Below are 21331 nucleotides of genomic sequence, written 5' to 3'. Positions count from 1 at the left end.
ACACTCTGGCGTCGAGGTGGTGACAGCCCGCTGCTCAAGTACTCCTCTGGTAATGACCCAACGAGCCGCAGGTGTGCAGGGAGGCCCAACAAGGACAGGGCACCGCCTGGTGGTGGAGAGAGGAAAACACAAAAAACAACCCACACAAACTGGAATCCTAACAATGGGAAATATAATAGATCACAAGCAATCTAGAATGTATTCAAAAGATTAATATATATATATATATATATATATATATATATATATATATATATATATATATATATATATATATATATATATATATATATATATATATATATATATATATATGTGATTTGATCCCAAGATACAATGTTCACAAACTCTCACAGGCTGAAATTTGTTTAATAATAGTAAGAAAGCAGCCTTGGTCAGGAGGCTTTAGGATATCTGAAGGTCATCTTCAGTTATTTTCCAACACCTGAAAAGGATCTGAATTATGTTGTTTTTAGGAAAAAGGACAACAACACAACAAAGACCTTAAAGGACAAGGTTAAATCAAACCTGGGCAGAGGAATCGATCCTAACAGTCTTTTACTTAATGAAACGATCATTTCCTGGGAAGGTTATAGAGGTCAAAGGCTAGCAAGCAAAATGTAATAAAGATGAGAGGTGTAAAGGATACAAGCTTTGAAACACAAAAGGAGAGCAATGCAAATAAATATACTTTCTTTCTTTTCCTGTTAGTCAGTGTTCAGTCTGAATCTATAAGAGACAAACAAAGTGCCTTGAGATGACATGTGTTGTGAATTTGGCGCTGTATAAATAGACTGAATTGAAAAAGTTTTTCCTCATAATAACAAAAACTACATTTTCTTAAATTAGGAGGCCAGATCAGTCTTTAGCTGTTAAGGGGAAAAAATGCAAAAACAAAGCCCAACTTTGGCAGGAAGTACATCTAGACAGTAATCAATGCCATCATTATGTGTTGTAATGCACTCTTATTTGGGGTTTATGAGTCCTCTATGAACCAAATAATGCTTAAATCTTTTATTGGATGCAAATATGACAAATATGAGAACATTTCACTCGTATTGTGAAGGTAGTATGGCCAAGGATCAGCAAGGTGAACAAAAAAACAGCATCAGCCACCGGTTCCTCTGATGTTTTTTTATTTAGATCTATTCAATCTGACAAACATTTCCAGAGATGGGAAGTAACGAAGTACAAATACTTCGTTACTGTACTCAAGTAGATTTTTCTGATATTTTTACTTTACTTTACTACTTATTTTTATGGCGACTTTTTACTTCTACTCCTTACATTTTTACATAAATATCTGTACTTTCTACTCCTTTCATTTTTAAAAATTGGCTCGTTACTTTAGTTTTGAATCATTTCAATGGAGTTACCATTATTATTTTTCACGTCATCAATACCAAATTCAATCTAATTGGATGGGAATCTACGTTGCATTTGACGCACCACTACAAGATGAATCGACAGATTCGGCGGTATTCATTGGCGGCAAATCATTGCAGCTTGGTGGCGGTGGCGTTAGCATAGTAGCATGGACGACGAGATGATTGAAAATGAACACAACGGAGATCTAGTCCTATTGGCAGACATCCATTTAAAATGTAGGCAACGGCATGAAAAAAGTGGTTTCTACTTTTACTTTTATACTTTAAGTAAATTTACAAGCCTGTACTTTGTTACTTTTACTTGAGTAAAGAAGTTTAATCAGTACTTCCACTTTTACCAGAGTATTTTTTAACACAAGTATCTGTACTTTTACTCAAGTACGGAAAGTCAGTACTTTTGCCATCTCTGCCGGCCGCCATATTGGTACTCCCTAAGTAGACCTCTTACAATGTGAACAATATATGCGCTAAGGCATCCAACAACAATGATTTTCTCATTTTCAGGGGGACTTAACCCCTAGAACCCTACGGACCCACCGGTGGGTCCAGCTGCTACGTGACCTTGTAATTTTAACAAACCCCCAGTATTAATGTAAAAAACACATTTGGCACAGTTTGGTGACATTTTTGGATAAATGTGCCAAAATGGCCTCTCCGCCTAAGAAATTTCTCACTAATACCATTCTAAAATAAATATGATTCATCTGATTGAGTCCAAATTTGGTATATTTTTACACAACATTTAGATTTAAAAGTCTGTACTACTGTTTTGTGCTATAAATAATATTTTGGTAGTGTTTTGCAATGTTTATTTCAAAGAAAATATTGGCGAGGTTGAAAAAATGCAAAATATTTTGTATTTTGTCCCAAATATTTCAGGCAGGGTCAAAGCTACAATGGTGCTGACACCAGAAAACCATTCTATGACATCTTACCTTTACAGACGTACCAAAAGTTTCTTCTTAAATCTAATAGCTGTGAGGCTATAAGTGATTTACTTTTGTGTGTTTTTGTCAGGCAGAAATTTATTTATACCCCCTTAGGGTGTAAGAGGTTAAGACTTTCAACATAAGGATAAATTCATTAGTTTGACACACACCGGCTGTTTCATGGCATCAGTAGATTAATTTAAATTATAGAAAATTATTATACAAATTATTTATTATACTAATAAAAAAAAAAGGCACATTACATTGCATAGTCTGTATGCAATGTCTATAAATAATGTAGTATAACATATTAACCAAATCAATCACTATAAAATGAATGTGTTACTGGAGCATTATAACACAGATGTGCCAAAAGTGCTAAATTAATGATGTAATATACATGTACTTATTACATTATTATGGTAATTACATATTACATATAATTTCAAGATTTTACTTCAAGGCTGAATTACAAGTACATGTCTGTTAATGCTATAGTATTCCTATTTGCAAATTATGCAGAAATGATACCATATAGTTTTATGCTGTGTCCCTGCATTAGCCTTTAAAAATGTTTAAGTTGTTTTTTTTCCCATCAATATAACATGCAATATATTTCAGCAATAAGAAACACTACAGAAACGACAGCATCATGCATTTAATAAAGAAAGAACAAACTGACATTTTAAAGTGAATTACTTTCTTTTTCCTCTACTTCCTGTTTTCTAATGTTAGACACAGTACCATTAGTACCAATATGGCTTCCTTTTTTGAGGCTATTAGAAATCCAGTGAATAAATAGAGATCAGTGTTTGTATCCCCAATTGGCAACACACCTGCCACAATTAAACAGCTAGGAAAAATAAACCGAGTCTAAAGAGAAACAAGAATAAAGTTATTAATCTAATTTACAAACTTATCTACATAATGAAATGGTCTGCAAAATAAACCATGTTATACAAGATATCTCAAAAAGTAACTTTAAAGACAAACAAATAATTATTCCAAAGAAAATCGTCTAATTGATAAAACCCAACAAGGTAATCAATGACATCATCCAGCCATTTTAGGAAATACTGGGACACACAATGGTGAGTAAAAAGGAAAACAAATAACATGCAAAATAATGCTAAAACAAACAAACCCGGGATAGTAAGTGAAGCAAAGCTTATGTTTAATTTAAGAATGATAAAACTCAGAATAAGGGGCAAGTGGTGAACACAAACTGAACCACTTTGTCAAACGTACCGTATTACACAGACAGACAGTGAACTTGGTGCAGCTGTAGTGCAGGCCCTCAAGGAAATAATCAAAGCAGCAGGAAATCAGAGCAAGAACCCTGGCAGAGGGAGCAGGAGAACCGGGATGAGGTGGCCCCTCTGGAGCTAATGCAGGGCTAACACTGAACTGTACAGCTGCAGTGAACCAAAAAATGAAAGTCAGTGTGTACCCTTGCATTAGTCATGGTGCAGTATAGGTGCTGTTACCGAGACCCTGTTGATCGACAAAGTCTTTCCTCAAGCAGGCAGATTGGCCAAAGCCGTCTCTGCTTGAAGCTCCTGAAATCCAGATGTTAAAACATGAAAAGTTTCAGCCCTTACAGTCGTAGGGAAGCTGCTGTTCCAACGGCTGCAGTTCCGAATTCTCCGGAGTGGTGCCCAACTTTACATAGGCAAGGCAAGGCAAGGCAAATTTATTTGTATAGCACAATTCAGTACAAAGACAATGCAAACAGCTTTACATGATGAAAATACAGGAAGATAAAACAGAATCAAAGCAAGTAGGAAAAAATAAAAAACAAATAAAATAAAATAAACAAAAAAAGAATATTAAAAACAGTTGGATTAAAGAAAACATGTTTTAGTTGAACTGTTTAACTAGAACAGTCGAAGGCAATCCTAAACAAATGTGTTTTTAGTCTTGATTTAAAGGAACTCAGGCTTTTACAGTTTTCTGGAAGTTTGTTCCAGATAAGTGGAGCATAGGAACTAAATGCTGCTTCTCCATGTTTAGTTCTGCTTCTAGGTCTGCAGAGCAGGCTGGAGCCAGAAGACCTGAGTGGTCTGGAGGGTTGATACACTGATAGCAAGTCTGTGATGTATTTAGGTGCTAAGCCATTCACAGATTTATAGACCAACAGAAGTATTTTAAAGTCTATTCTCTGAGATACAGGGAGCCAGTGGAAGGACTTTAGAACTGGGGTGATGTGCTCTACTTTCTTAGTCTTAGTGAGGACACGGGCAGCAGCGTTCTGGATCAGCTGCAGCTGTCTGATCCACTTTTTAGGCAGACCTGTGAAAACACTGTTGCAGTAATCAATTCGACTAAAAATAAACGCTTGGATTAGTTTTTCCAGATCATGCTGAGACATTAGTCCTTTAATCCTGGAAATGTTCTTCAGGTGATAGAAAGCCGACCTTGTAATTGTCTTTAAATGCTTTTGGAGGTTCAAGTCTGAATCCAGCACTACGGCTAGATTTGGGGCCTTATCAGTGGTTACTAGCTGAAGCGACTGAAGCTGTGTGCTAACTTTAGATCTCTCCTCTATTGGTCCAAAGATTATTACTTCAGTTTTGTTTTTATTCAGTTGAAGAAAATGATGGCACATCCAGGCATTGATTTCTTCTAAGCATTTCCTCAGTGCTTGAATTGGTTCATAGTCACCTGGTGACATGGTGATGTAAAGCTGTGTGTCATCTGCATAGTTATGGTAGCTGATGTTGTTGTTTTTTATTAACTGAGCAAGATGGAGCATGTAGATATTGAATAGGAGGGGACCCAGAATGGACCCTTGGGGAACCCCACATGTGATTTTTGTCATCTCTGATGTAAAGTTGCCTACTGACACAAAAAAGTCCCTGTCCTTTAAGTAGGATTTAAACCAGTTGAGAGCTGTACCAGAGAGGCCGACCCAGTTTTCAAGGCGCTCTAACAGGATGGAGTGATCGACAGTATCGAATGCTGCACTGAGGTCCAATAGTACCAGCACTGTGGTTCTTCCGCAGTCTGTATTTATACGGATGTCATTAAACACCTTGATAAGGGCGGTCTCTGTACTGTGGTGAGCACGGAAACCTGACTGGAACACGTCAAAGCGGCTGGTCATATCTAAGAAAGTGTTTAACTGTTGAAACACAGCTTTTTCAATAATCTTACTGATAAAGGGGAGGTTTGATATGGGCCTGTAGTTCTGGAGTAGTAGTTTGTCTAAACTGTTCTTTTTCAGCAGTGGTTTGATATTTGCTGTTTTTAGGGACTGCGGGAAAACACCTGACAGAAGGGACGTGTTTATTATCTGAGTCAAATCAGATGCTATGACAGGTAAAACTTTCTTAAAGAAAGCTGTGGGTAGAACATCAAGGCAGCAGGAGGAGGAACTTAGCTGCTGAATGATTTCCTCTAAGCTTTTATAGTTTATTTGGCTGAATTGGGACATTTGGCCAAGATCAATTCCAGTTGGAGACAACTTTGGTACTGAACTTGATATGGATGTATAAACTGATACTCTGATCTTTAGGATTTTCTCAGTAAAGAAATTAGCAAATTCATTGCAGGCCCGGGTGGAGTGGAGTTCAGGAGCCACGGACACAGGAGGATTTGTTAGCTTGTCGACTGTGGCAAATAAAGCACGAATATTATTAATGTTCTTGTTAATGATTTCAGAGAAGAAAGATTCTCTTGCATTTTTCAGTTGTAAGCTATATCTGTAAAGTCTCTCTTTATAGATGTCATAGTGAACCTGGAGTTTCGTCTTTCTCCACCTGCGTTCAGCTTTACGACACTCCCTTTTTTCACTTCTAACTGCTGGAGCACTTCTCCAAGGAGATTTTTTCTTACCGGAAAAGACTTTCACTTTAATTGGAGCAATGCAGCTAATGATGTCTGAGACTTTAGACTGAAAGTTATCTACTAGCTCATCACTGAGTTGCACCCCAAGGTTGAAGTAGCAGAGTAAGCTTGAATAAAAGTTTCTGTGGCATTTTCCTTAAAGGTGCGTTTTCTTATGATGTCTCTTTGGCTAAATGAGTCACTGGAAATGATGCCCTCAAAGGTAACAGAAAAGTGATCAGATAGGGTAACATCAGTAACACTGACTTTAGAAATCTTCAGACCTTTAGTGATGATCAAGTCTAAAATATGTCCCTGTTTGTGTGTTGGTTGTTTAACATGTTGAGTTAAATCAAAGTTTCTAAGTGTGTCACACAGTTCTTTTGCACTTCTGTCTTCAGGGTTGTCAACATGAAAGTTAAAGTCTCCCACAATAATTAAACAGTCATAATCAACGCATATCACAGACAGGAGGTCACTAAAATCATTAAAAAAGTTTCGCGTGGACTTAGGAGGCCTGTAAACATTTAGAAACATAGTTCGTACCGGGCTCTTTACCTGCAGAGCCAAATGTTCAAAAGAGTCAAATTTTCCCAAAAACACATTTTTACACTTCAGTGAGTCATTAAACAATGTTGCCACTCCTCCACCTTTCCTTTGCTGTCTGCTCTCGCAAAGAAAATTGTAGTTTGGAGGAGACGACTCCAACAGAATATGTGCTTCATTAAGTCCATGTAACCACGTTTCTGTTAAAAACATAACATCAACATTATTGTCAATAATAAAGTCATTAATTAAAAGGGATTTTCCTGACAGAGATCTAATGTTTAATAAAGCCAGTTTATATGAATTAGTGGTTGATGTTGTCTCTGTAGCAGGCTGCATCTGACAGTTTATGACTCTTAAGTGTCTGTTCCTGTTTGTTCCCATTTTGTTTTTCTTATTTCTGCCACGTATCATCACAGATATTCCATAAGCTCCAGTGTAAGGCCCAAGCTGATGCTGGAAACTGTTATGTCTGATAAGCTTGTTGCCAGGGCCATGGTGTGTATCACGGAGAAGTTATCTGAAGGTCCTGACGTTCCGTGATATGTAGAGGAGGATCTGGGGCTCTGCTGCTTTTAGAAGATGCTGGTTTTTTCACATAGCTGCGGCTTTCGGAATGGCTATGTGGAGAGGATGTCAACTGTAGGCCAATCTTGAAAACTTTGTTCATGTTATGAGAAAATTCCAGAAAAGGAACATCTGGGCTTTGTGGGGGAGAGGGGGAATTGGGTGCAGTCTGGACTGGTGTCTGTGGGGATGGAGGTTTTTGGTAATTTAAAGGGGAGTCCTCTTTTTGTCCTGCTGAGATCTGGGATGAATCCTCCTGTAGTTCTGATGTAGGCTCTTTCTGTGTCATCTTTTTGGCCATCTTTATCTTGGCTTGTTCGGGCTGTACTGGGCTTATCGTTTGTTTAGGCACTGGTTGTACTTTGTTTTGGAACAAAGCTGATGGTGCATGGTTCACAGAATAGAAAATGTTTGATATCAGCCATTTCGCTCCTGACCTATTTAAAGAGAAACCATCTCTGTTGAACAAATGTCTCCTCTCCCAAAAGATGTTAAAATTGTCTATTAACGTTACAGTTGTTTGTTTGCATGTTGCATCCAGCCATTTGTTTAACATCAGAACTCTGGAAAACATTTCATCTCCACAATTAATGGGCACGTGAGGGCCGCTGAGAAACACCTTGACATTAAGACCATCAACTAAATTCAGCAGACGAATGTAATCCTCTTTCAGTATTTCTGATTTTCTCAGGGCTGCGTCGCCCAAGGCTTCAGCTTGTATGATGAGTTTTTCCAAGGTCGGGCATTTTTTCATGATCTCTGGAAGGATGTCTGATACATTAGACACCAGGCCATAGTTCAAAGGGGTATAAATCAACACCTCTGTGTTTTTCTTGTTACAGAAATGTTTGATCCCACGTATAGATCCATTGCATAATATCAGGGTCCTTGGCCCTGTGGCCTGTTTTTTCTCTGGTAGCTTAGAGTGAAGATTGTTGACATACCTTTGATTGTCTTTGTGATCCTTCTGGGTCTCATCTTGAAGTGGAGCAAATCTGTTTTGTAACGGAATTCCAATATTTCCAGCAGGTTTACTCCTATCATTTGTTGTGAGAACATCCCGTTTTTGTTTCACTTTTCTTGGGATATCTCTCTGTGGTCTCGGCCAGTTTTCTGTGTCTAGGTGGGTTCGTTGATCCTTTGGTCTAGCACCCAGAGTGGTCCAGGGATTCTCCTTTTCCTCTGGGAACTGTTTGTTCGCTGAGTTGCTGGGCTGGTGGTCCCCGTTCGGAATCACAGGCAGCGTTGTTTCATTACCATACGCGGCGTTTACATCATAGTTTACTTCAAGTTGGTGGATTTTCAGCTCCATGACAGCTATTTTCTGTAGAAGCTTGTCAAAGTCGTCTGTGCTGAAGGTAGGCATCCTTTGAATCGGGTGGTTCTTCGCCATATCCACTTCGGGGAAGAAAAAAAAAAAAAAAATAAATAATAAATAAATAAAAATAAAAATATTTAAAAAGAAATAAAAGAAAATAAATCAAATAACTAAATCCAACTTTCTGTAGTTTTGGTTAAGAGATAAAAAGAAGATAAAAGGACCAGAAAGTGTAAGCAAGCAGGGAGCAGAGAAAAGAGCGTGTGCATAGCTCAGATTGCATTGACATTCACTTTATTCACATGGGTGAATAAAGTGAATGTGATTGGTCGGTTATCAAAGATTGTTGTGGCAGAAGGTTCGCAAGCAAGTTTGATTGTGGCCGGTTTGTCGGAAGCATCTTGCTAACCAGTTAGCAACTTAGTGCTAGTAGGTTCCCAATGGGAAATTCCATTGGGACCAAGTAGCACTAAATTGGTGACTTAGAAACGACGCTGTCAAGGAACGCTATGGACAGAGGAAACATGCAAGAGGAGGAGAGTTTAGTGTCGGAGGTCGTGGATGAGTCTCCTCCGTCATCCATTTTTTATTTAGAGGAGGAAAGCGGGACGAAGATGTTGTGGAAGAGGACGCCAGGGCGGCAGAAGCTTGGTTTGGTGTAGAAGGCTTCCAGCCGTACATGTTTGAGCCCTTGCCTCGCAACGCTGCCAGTTCTGTTAGCTCTACGCCTGCTGAAGACACAGACGTCCATCCCCGTGAACACTGGGACGCAACTCAATGGGAAAGGAAAGGATTCTGATTTCAACCGTTGCGTATATTAGCTGCGACATATGAATCAAGATGCTATGACTGAAAACATTTGATTGACAGATGATTTTAAGACACGATTTTTTTTAAATAGAAATTTTCCAATTTTTGGGACAATATGGTCTGATAAAGAATACTTTTATATACCCGTTTAAACCAGAATTTGAAATTTAAATATTAATTTCCTACGACTTTATGCCCGGGTGTCTCTTTTCAAGGGGGCTTGAGCGCTTTAGCAATAAGCTGTGTGGAGTTAATAAGCTGAGGCAGAGGCATTTCTTGCACTAAAAAAGGTTCAACTTTATTTAACGTCCTCAGACTGGTAGATAGAGCTCTGACTGAGGCAACCTCAGCACATACGTTTATACCTTACAAAATCCCAACAAACACACTCCCCCCAGGGGAACCAACCCACCCCCAGCATAAGAACTTTCTCACACTTGAACATTTAGAGGAAAAACAACTTGAGTTCATCAAGGCTGTTTCCTGTTAGGTTAATCTATCTTTCATTGGTCAGATGGATCTCCTCAAAACAACAGTCCTCCCCTTCATGCCATGAAGAAAGCGGTGTAACTCATTCTTATCTCTCATTACCTTCATTTGAAGCCTTTGAGGCTAAGAACAGACAAACCTCAACATGTTTTACAGCTGGTAACTTACTAACTCTGAGCCTGACACTCACTTGGAAAAAGGAATATTGTTATGACCTGTGATGGCATCACCATTGCTTTACATGATAATTTAGGAACAGAAGGGGAGGGTTTCTTTTGCAGAAAGAAAAACAAGCTTGAGTAAAACCCCACCTTTTTGATTACTTAGATTTTATTTTGGTCATATTTTAAGACAAACCCAATTCTCTTATGAAATTTTGAACCAGTCGGACTGTATGATCTGGCTGAAATGTCTCTGTAACATGCTTTGAGACAATGTTTTATATATTGGAGCTATTGAAATCAATTGAATAACTTTAATATTCATGAGAGCATATGGAGAATTTGTTACCTTGCTGCAAAACTGGATTGGGAAAAGGCCGAGGAAATTTGTGGCATCTCTGTGGGAGCAGTGGAAGAAGAGTGTCTCTGCCTTAAAGTAAAAAGGGAACAACAGCAGGACGGATCTGCTTGGAGGGATCTGATGGATTTTGTTTCTTTGTAAAAAGGAAGATCTGTTGGTGCATGGACCCTACAAACCTCTTAAGAGCATCCGTTGTCAACAATACTTTCTCTAGCTTCCGTTTTTATTGAAAAAGTTTGTCTCTGCTGAGCTCTTTCACCTTGAATCACAGTCCCCAGCTTGTTTTATGTTCTTATGTATTCTCTTCAGAACTTTATTTCTTGTGGCAACGTAAAGTGCTTCATAAAGGTTGCTGGATTGAATATCTTTTTCATTCAATTATTTGTCTACATCACCTTTGTATGCTCTTCCATATTCAGCTGATCATACTCAGCAATTTTCAGTTGCACAACAAATAAATAAAAAGTCTTTGCAACAGATATCTTTAAAAATCATGTTGTAGAAGTACATTACACATTGTTTAAATGCAACATTCAGTTTGATTATAAAGTTCAAGTGAGAAAAACTTAATTATCATTAATTAGTCTTTTATACTCAGTTTCCAGATGGAGTTTGAGCAACAAAGATTGAATCATATCAGAGTGAAATTAAAGGACAAAAGTGTCAGGAATCCAGTTTGTGTGGGTTGTGTTTTGTTTGTGTTTTCTACATCCACCACCAGGTGGCGCCCCTTAGCCCATTGGCCCTTCCACACACCTGTGGATGGTTGGCTCATTATCTGAGGACTCTTAAGCGGTGGACTGCCACTACCTCGATGCCAGAGTGTTTGCCAGTTTTAGGTACTCTAGCCATGCTTAGATTAGCTGAGTCTAACTTGAGCCTTTTTTTCACTGAGTCTAACTAAGTCTTTGTCTCTCTGAGCTTTAACCTTGATTTTTGTCTTTGCCTCTCGGCAGGAAGTCATCCTGCAAACTGGATGTTGGGCCTTCTCCCCCTGGAAGGATCGTTTGAGCTTCACACTGAGCAGGGGATAAATCTCCACATGTACCGTTCAAGTTTTCCTTGAAATCTAAGTGACAGTCCACTCCATTTCTCCTCCGGGTCCTAAGAATATTTACCTGTCCACTCTTCAACGTGTCCCCTCTTCTCTGGATCAACCCACACTCACTGGATTCAATGTGAGAGAAGAAACCCCCCAAACACTTCCTAGTTCCTGTTCACCAATTCTTTGAGTTCCAGATTACCCCCTTCTACCATTTCTTCAATGAACCTGTTAAACCTTTGCTTTGCTCTCTGAGGGGTTCTCTGCATCTTGGGTCAGACATTTAAACACATCATGACAAAAAGAGCCAGAGCAAAGTTTTTTTTAATCACAACTTTTTTTTGGTAATATTACAATTTTGGTCTCGTAATGTAATTTTTGTACTTTTACAAATTTAGTCGTGTAGATTTAAAGTTCAGACTTTTTTGTTATTTAAGACTTAAATCGTGTACTGTTGTTACAATAAAGTTTTGATGGCGAGTTTATTTTTCTAAATAATATGCCTTTAGACTTGTATCGGTAATAACTGCAGTCTCATAATGTTTTGAGCGTGTTTGGACTTTATTTTTGTAATATAACAGGTACTTTTATATTGCGAAGGAAGATTTGCATGATTCAGAAAATATGAAGACTTTACCTGAAAATGAACTCTAAAGGTTAATTCCTTAACTTACAGTTGCTATGAAATAAAGTCCACACCAAATTAAGCTGTGCAACTTGTATATAATAACATCTTTCAAGTTCACAGAACCTAGTATATTTGGGGCACCAAGTTTGCTGACTTTTTTCAGGTAAATTCAAATTAATGGATTTAAACTGTTGGACAAACTGCAATTTTCACTTCTCTGATTCAGCCTAACCTTTTTCAAGGTCTAACAACAAACTCAGTTACCTTCCACAGACTTTTTACACCTTTTTGTGTTCATGTGACCTAAGAGATCAGCAGCTCCATTGGCTGATTTAGAATATTTTACATGGTGCTGCTTAAAATGTCTAGGAAGTGTTGCAATGCCAGATATTTAAACTGAAATATGAAGTAAATATACCAGTATATAAATGTTATCAATAAAACATACCAAAAAAACTGATGTTACTGTATCATTTTGTTTTATAAGAAGCAAAGATAACTTTTAGGTATAGGCTGATAAAGAAAAACAAACTTTCCACAAAATAAAAAAAGAAAACCCAAAGTGATATTCAGAAAAAACTATTTAAATTATCATAAAGGACTGGTTCCAACTATCAGCTTTAAGACGGTTGCTCTGTGCAGTAAACGTCTTATGAAGAGATTAAAATCTAACATCTCTGTAGTGGAATTCTCACCCAAAATAAAAACATACCAGGTTGTCCAGGTGCCTTCCTTCTCCATCAGTTTCATCTGCATCATCTTTTCTCTCTCTGGCTGAAGTCTTTTCATCTTCACCATTTGTCCTGCATGGAAGGCAACCTCATTTAAAAATGAGATTGCCTTCAGTGCATTGAATCTGTCAATTGAAATGCATGCCAACTGGTGTCATGAACCTCACCTAGAAAGTGGACATATTCAGGCCAAAGAGGATAAATATGTTCTGTTTTAATGTATGGGCTGCGTCCTTCGAAGGCCGATGATATCATAGAATATAATACAGTAGAATAGAAAATTCCTTTATTGTCCCACAATGGAGAAATTCTGGTGTTTGTAGCAGCAAAAAGATTATAAAAAAAATGGTCACACAAATGTAGACCTAAGAAAAATGTAAAAGTATCACTTTTCCTGCTTTGTCTGTCAACTGTTACGGTTGCTAAGCAACCTGTTTGAATCCACAGCCAAAACTCTTCCGGTTTTCTGATTTTCACGGACTTGGAAGGATCCAGTCCAGGTAGACCGCGTCCTTGGAAGCAAACCCATAAATTCGAACGCGGCCTTAGTCTCCCTGAATCCCTTTACTTTCTAAATCCTAACATTGTATAAAAAATAAGAAGTTGCCTTTACTCCTTAAACTTTAATCCCACTTAGATATTTTTGAAGATGTCCTTCATTTTTAAGTCCAATTAACTGCCTGTTTTAAAACATTACCTTACCACATGTTACATTGGCTCACAGCTTCTATGCATGGAGTGATTAGCAGTGAAGATCTCCATACAGCGATGTTGATGAGTGGAAAAAAACCCCACCTGGTCTCCTTACCAAAGGGAGCACCGCACATTTCAAGGGATGAAAAGACGTTTATGTGCGCTTATAGTCGTGAAAATACGGTAAATTCTAACACTATCCATTCACAAAAATATAAATCCTACGGGAATGCCGGGGCCCCGGGCTGCAGCCCCGGTAAGCCCCTGCTAAAATCCGTCCCAGACCTGGATATACTTTATAGATATTGCTTATATATTGCCACAGTGTTTAGATATTTTTATAATTCTATTTACCCTATTCCATATTATATGTGTCATCTTGCACGATTGTACCATAAAAAAATCCCTAGTTTGTGAACTCCTTCTCTGACAATGTCAATAAACCTGATTCTGTTCCTGAAAAAACTGCTGTGAAACATTTTGTTTCTATAATTTCTATTTCTATATTTCAGATTAGATTTTAAAACAACACAAAGTGGGAAAAGAGCATGTGGGAAAATGTGTTTATTGTGATGAATACTGAACAGGTTTACATTGAGAGTCGTTGGGATGATTTGCGTGTTGTACAGAGAAATTCGTTGATCTTATCAATGCAGTCCTTCAAGTCACTCTTCCCCATATCAGGAAACTTTCGCTGCAGTGTTGAAACCACAAAGTTGAGCTGTGAGGGGGAGGGGGTCTCTGTAAATGGTGGTGGTTGAATTCTATTGTCAGAGAACAAGAGAGATGTCTGCAAAGTACCGCGTCAACTCTGAATAACCTGCTAAAGCCATTTGTCGTTATTTTTTGCATTGATTAGGCGGGGGTCCTGAGGGGTAGGGGGTCTCACAAACATAAGTTGTTGATGAATGCAGGCAGACCATATTTCTGGTTTTCGTCAAGATAAAAAAAAAAAAAAAAACGGATTTCATTATTTGGGTTGGCAAGGGAAGATGTTTGGCCTGTATAACCCACACATCAGTCGGACAATAACATGACCAGTCCACTTACAGTATGTCCGCAGCAGATAACCACAAAAAAAAAAAAAAAAAATTCAGATGCTTTTTTTTCTATTTTTTCCCCTTTGGTTGGGGAAAAAATACTCTACTTCCAGGTGTGTTGACTATTTTAACTGTTCAGTTGTTAGCATTTTAACTGGAAACTGAAAATAAAAATAGGAATCTTCTACAGTATGTCATACAGTTAAAGAAAAACCTAAACTTGGGCTACACAAGTTTGCCAAAAATAGAAACTGCATTCATGTTCAACCAATATTTCTACTTTTATTTAGATTTTTCTTTGCACCAACCAAAGGGGAAAAAATAGAAAAAAAGCATCTGAATTTTTTTTTTTTTTTTTGTGGTTATCTGCTGCGGACATACTGTAAGTGGACTGGTCATGTTATTGTCCGACTGATGTGTGGGTTATACAGGCCAAACATCTTCCCTTGCCAACCCAAATAATGAAATCCGTTTTTTTTTTTTTTATCTTGACGAAAACCAGAAATATGGTCTGCCTGCATTCATGAACAACTTATGTTTGTGAGACCCCCTACCCCTCAGGACCCCCGCCTAATCAATGCAAAAAATAACGACAAATGGCTTTAGCAGGTTATTCAGAGTTGACGCGGTACTTTGCAGACAACTTACTCTCTTGTTCTCTGACAATAGAATTCAACCACCACCATTTACAGAGACCCCCTCCCCCTCACAGCTCAACTTTGTGGTTTCAACACTGCAGCGAAAGTTTCCTGATATGGGGAAGAGTGACTTGAAGGACTGCATTGATAAGATCAACGAATTTCTCCGTACAACACGCAAATCATCCCAACGACTCTCAATGTAAACCTGTTCAGTATTCATCACAATAAACACATTTTCTCTCATGCTCTTTTCCCACTTTGTGTTGTTTTAAAATCTAATCTGAAATATAGAAATAGAAATTATAGAAACAAAATGTTTCACAGCAGTTTTTTCAGGAACAGAATCAGGTTTATTGACATTGTCAGAGAAGGAGTTCACAAACTAGGGATTTTTTTATGGTACAATCGTGCAAGATGACACATATAAGGGTAAATAGAATTATAAAAATATCTAAACACTGTGGCAATATATAAGCAATATCTATACCGTATATCCAGGTCTGGGACGGATTTTAGCAGGGGCTTACCGGGGCTGCAGCCCGGGGCCCCGGCATTCCCGTAGGATTTATATTTTTGTGAATGGATAGTGTTAGAATTTACCGTATTTTCACGACTATAAGCGCACATAAACGTCTTTTTATCCCTTGAAATGTGCGGTGCTCCCTTTGGTAAGGAGACCAGGTGGGGGTTTTTTCCACTCATCAACATCGCTGTTGATGCAGAAGCAGCGAGTTTAAAAATAAAATTAATAAAATTGAACAATATCACACCAAGATCCCCAATAAACCTGCTTTTCAGTTGACTGCTGATCCACAGGACAAAAAACTGGTCATAATCAGGGAAGCAGACAGACTAAAGAAAGCTAGGAAACGTCTCACCAAAACACACAAATAACCTGGCGCTGATGGGAGGCAAACAATCAGATTAGAACCGCAGAACCAGGGAGACAGGGAGCAAGAAGCAGAGGAAAAAACCAAACCATCAGCACCAAGATCATGACATAAAAACCCCATTTCCATTTCTTTCGTTTTTAAAATTAAATAAAAAAATGAAATGGCAAAAATCCAAACGTGTCTGCTAGTTTAAAGTCCATCTTATTTATTTGAATATTTAACGAAAACATTGCAGATGCTTCACACGCACACAAAATGACAGAAAGATCCGAGCGTTTTAGTTTCTATGTATATATAATACCTTTCAAAACCTATGAGTGTTTTTAAAATCTAGTGATTTTTTGAAAGAAAATAAAAGAATAAAAATAGTTAAGCATTTTAAAAGGAATTTAAAAAAAAAGGAACATAACAGCATTTTTTAAATAAATGATTTATTATGAGAACATATCATTTCACCATTTATTGGGGGTAATTATTTGAATGCTTATTTATATATTGAACATGTGTATATTTATTTATTTATTTAGATTGGAGTAGATGTGATTAGATGAGCTTTATTGATCTCACAGCGGAGAAATTCACTCATCACATATTGGCATAGAAGTTACTGGAGGTGCAAACAGGGAGGAAAAAGGTGCATTAAGATGCTTTATAAAAAAAAAAAAAAAAAAAAACATTCAAGGCAACTCGGCTACAGTTGGGATTGAACCCACAAGCTGTTAGGCTACACACCACTCAGCTTAACCACTGCGCTATAAGTTCGCAACACATGACAACCCTCCCAGTCTGCTACTTGACCAGACTGGGAGGGGTGTCACGTATTGCACGGCAAGAAAGTAACACACAAAAACAAAGCTTTCAACGGCACTTATATTTTACAAAACTAAAGAAAATATATTTTCTTACATACCCTTTTGAATAACTTTGGCTTATCTTAATGAGGAATCAACTTTGGATATGATTTTAATTTCAACATCACCAGCCGCAGCACTGTCTCTGTCGCCTTTCTCTGGTTGCGCTACAGTCCGTATCCCCGGCTCCAACTTAATTAATTTTATTTTTCATTAAATAATAGCGATGCAGATAAATAGAAATAACAGTTCTCAGATAAGATCGGAGGTGTATCTATAACTACGCAACCATTTTCATAAAATAAGATTATGCAGTCACTTGACTGCATAATCTTATGTTAAATTAATTCATTAACTTTATTTTAATCAAAAACAAAATAAAATAGCACAGTATCACACCAAGATCCCCAATAAACCTGCTTTTCAGTTGACTGCAGGCCCACAAACGTCACCCTCAGCACGGCAGAGGTCCCAAGCGCCACCTGGTGGTTGTCCGGGTACATTGCAGTTCTTTTTGAAATAAAAAAACTGGCCTCAGGAAATACAACGTGATTCACGTGGGAATCACACAGGAATCACGCAGGAAACCGTCCATTTCCAACCAGTCCCCACTGTAGACGGGTTGGTCGTTGGATCGCCAACTTGAAGAGGGAGGATTTGCCTTCGGACTTCTGGCCAGAGAAAAAACCCGTAATATGTAGCCAACATTTGGAAGATGAATGTTTTCAAGATGACTTGGATAATAGCGCGTTGTGACAAACACCAGATACAGCACTGGGACTTGATCAACAGCCGATACCGCACCATGACGTCACAAACCAGTAGGTGGCAGTAGTGTTCTTTGACAAACATGGATGCCTCCAGTAAAGCACATTCACATGGAAATTACTCTGAATTAAAAACACTGATCATTTATTGAACAGGATGGAAGAATTTCATATTTAAAGGACTTTCAGAAGTTTGAATTCTGAATATGAGCGGATTTTTCCTTTTAAAAAGGTTGGTAAACCTGGTTTACATTGAGCGGTCAGCTCCTGGTGGAGCAGGTGGTAATTCCCGCTGACACAATGTTAAGAAAGGTTGATCTGAAAAAGAGAAATTTGGAGAAAGAAAAAAGAGAGAAAATATTAAACCTAACAAATTAAATAAATATATATTCTCATAACCTTTCATTGTTTAAGAAGTTTTATTTCAAGGTTGCATTCTTTTATATATATTTCCGTTTAAAAATTTTTTTTTTTTTTTTTGCTTCTACGATGGAACCAGATTAATTCAAACCCATAAATGATTAAGGTTGAATCCAGCAGCCACCCCCCCTCCTGAGCGTTTCCCCCCTCCCCGCTGCGCTCAGTGGTTTGCTCCATCCTCCTATCAGCTGCAGTCTGCTCCCTCTGCTCTGAGTCTTGGAGCTGCTCTCCTTTCCTCTCCGGCTGCCTTTCTTCTCTCCTCTCAACATCTTAAAGCGTTTCTTTCTCCCTCAGCGGTAGGTCGCTTCTCTTTTTCTTCCATCTTTTCTTTTCTTTTTGCTTTGAATTGTTTGTTTTCTCCGCTTTTGTGTTACCAGTTCCTGGAGTTTCTCTCGCAGCTTCATGATCATTCCTCTCCTAAGAACCTGGATTGTTGGTGATAAAAAACTTATTGCAGGAATCCACTTCTGTTCATTTACATTTTTATGTCTTGTAAGAGAATAATCTTGTTTTTTATTTACACCACTTTTCCTCCACTTTTGTCTTTATTTTTTTCTTTTTTTTCTTTGCATTTTCCCATTAGACCTCCTGATAAACTGGATCCATGCAGCTCGCAGTGTGAACGCTCTGGGTGTTGGGGATGTGATGCCTGATGCTCTGTTTCTTGGACAGCTCCTATATATATAAAAAAAAAAACTCTGGTTCCACTGATGTTCCTGCCAACTTTTTCTCATTCATTAACTAATTGGTTGGTGGGGGTCTCTGGTCGTTTTTTTTTTTGTATTTTTTACCACGGAAAACACGCGTGTGGGGGACTACAGCTGACGGATCTGTTGGTTATTTCTGCAGGCGTGTTTTTGTTCTCAGTGGAGAGGACTATATGACTGGATGGCATGTTACTATATTTTATTTATTGTTAGTTGGTGGTAGCCCACATAAAAGTCAGGCTGCTGTATTCTGAATAAACTCCAATTCTAACCTTAAATCAATTAGCAATTAACATAATCATTAATTATTTTTGAAAACACCAGTGATTCACAGACCAGTGATATTTCAGCTTAAAGTCGTAGGGAAATCATATTAAAGTGTCAAACCATTCTGGCTTAAACATGTATATAAATCTACTCTTTATCAGATAATATTGTCCAAAATTTAGAAAACTTCTGTTTAAAAAAATCCTGTCTTAAAATCTGTATTTTTTTATCTTCTGCAGGCCAGTTAGTTCTACGTCAGCCTGAACACCTAAATTCGGCCAATCATATATCAACGGTCATCTGTCAATCTAATGTTTTCGGTCATAGCATCTTGATTCATATGTCCCAGCTAATATACGCAACGGTTGAAATCAGAATCCTTTCCTTTCCCATTGAGTTGCGTCCCAGTGTTCACGGGGATGGACGTCTGTGTCTTCAGCAGGCGTAGAGCTAACAGAACTGGCAGCGTTGCGAGGCAAGGGCTCAAACATGTACGGCTGGAAGCCTTCTACACCAAACCAAGCTTCTGCCGCCCTGGCGTCCTCTTCCACAACATCTTCGTCCCGCTTTCCTCCTCTAAATAAAAAATGGATGACGGAGGAGACTCATCCACGACCTCCGACACTAAACTCTCCTCCTCTTGCATGTTTCCTCTGTCCATAGCGTTCCTTGACAGCGTCGTTTCTAAGTCACCGATTTAGTGCTACTTGGTCCCAATGGAATTTCCCATTGGGAACCTGCTAGCACTAAGATGCTAACTGGTTAGCAAGATGCTTCCCACAAATCGGCCACAACCAAACTTGCTTGCGAACCTTCCTCTACAACAATCCCGCCCCCTTGATAATCGACCAATCACATTCACTTTATTCACTCGTTTAAAGTCGGGCACCATTGAGGAGAATTCGAAAATGCAACGGTTGGAACAGCCGCTTCCCTACGACTTTAATAAACCTATTTCATTCATAATTTTAGAATTTTGTAAATCTTTACTCATCCCACATTGACTCTTAATCATACGCTAAAGTGAAATTGTTTTTAGTGGGAGTCATTGCTGTCTGCAGGGATGTAATAACAGAGGCATCAGTTTGGGGAAAAGGTGTGAAATGACTGTAAATAAAATTAGGAGGCCTTTAATTCAGCTTGAACCATTTCTGATTGTTGTTAGGATAATTATCATGAATGATGTGTGAGTTTATCACACCTTGGTATGGGCTGCTTGTTGCGTGTCAGAAGTGATGTTTTCCAAAATAGTTAACCTAATTAGGACAGCTCCTCCGTCTGGATATCCAGTTATAATCTTCATTCTGAACGTATGTATAGTGTAGAGAGGATGTAGATTTGACCAATCAGAGGCCTCCTGTCTGCGGTCACCTACAATTTTTGTATTTTTTTTCAACTATGATTTTGGAGAGGTGCAGCAGAATGTCTGCGGAAGGGGCGGGGCACATTTGCATTAACTGCGACACACACACAGACGGCCTGGTTTCCGAATATAAAACAGCCTTTAGCGGTTTTGAATACAAGTTACACCTCTATAACATTACAACGGTACAAGTAAAAATACATTCACAAACCTATCACAAATGTAGGAGTAAAAAATCACGAATTTACAAGTAATAATTAAAAAACTGCATGTATGAATACATGAATAACAAACTTATGGGGATGAAAGACACATTTTAGATTAGATTAGATTAGATTAGATGAGCTTTATTGATCTCACAGCGGAGAAATTCACTCGTTACATATTGGCATGGTAATAAAAGAAGGTGCAAACAAGGAGGAAAAAGGTGCATTAAGAAGAATAAACAATATATATATATATATATATATATATATATATATATATAGTATATCCAGGTATATACAGTTTTCTAGTATGTAGATGTGCATCAGGGAATGCATGACTACAAATCATGCATTTTCTAACGGGAAGTCATAAACCTACGAGTATGCACCGCAAAAAAATTTAATCTAAATAAGTCATTTTTTCTTAAAACAAGTGCATTTTTTCTTGAATTAAGTATTTAAGTGAGACACTTTGCCAATGGAACAAGACAATTTACACTTAAATGAAGAAAAAAACAATTGCATTGTCTTATTTCAAGTGCATATTATCTAGATACCTTATTTTAAGGGTAAAAATACTCATTCCATTGGCAAATCACCGTATTTACCTGCTCAAATTAAGGGTAAATACTCTTAATTTAAGACATTTTTACTCATTTTGAGGTCGTTTTTGCAGTGTGGTTTA

The 21331-nt window shown here is 38.0% G+C and overlaps 1 protein-coding gene across 3 annotated transcripts in view; it reads left to right on the top strand.

Moving 5' to 3' along the window:
* The first annotated feature begins 18286 nt into the window (after positions 1 to 18286).
* raly (RALY heterogeneous nuclear ribonucleoprotein) overlaps positions 18287 to 21331 on the top strand; it is a 150815-nt gene continuing 147770 nt past the window's right edge. For all 3 annotated transcript variants that reach the window (XM_038268991.1, XM_038268990.1, XM_038268989.1), the window contains exon 1: positions 18287 to 18399. The gene's annotated coding sequence lies outside the window, so the exon portion shown is untranslated. The remainder of the gene's footprint in view (positions 18400 to 21331) is intronic.

The sequence above is a fragment of the Cyprinodon tularosa genome, unplaced genomic scaffold (assembly GCF_016077235.1).
Source record: "Cyprinodon tularosa strain WSP-4 unplaced genomic scaffold, ASM1607723v1 ctg714, whole genome shotgun sequence".
Lineage (NCBI taxonomy): Eukaryota > Metazoa > Chordata > Actinopteri > Cyprinodontiformes > Cyprinodontidae > Cyprinodon > Cyprinodon tularosa.
This window is presented reverse-complemented; position numbering and strand designations above follow the sequence as displayed.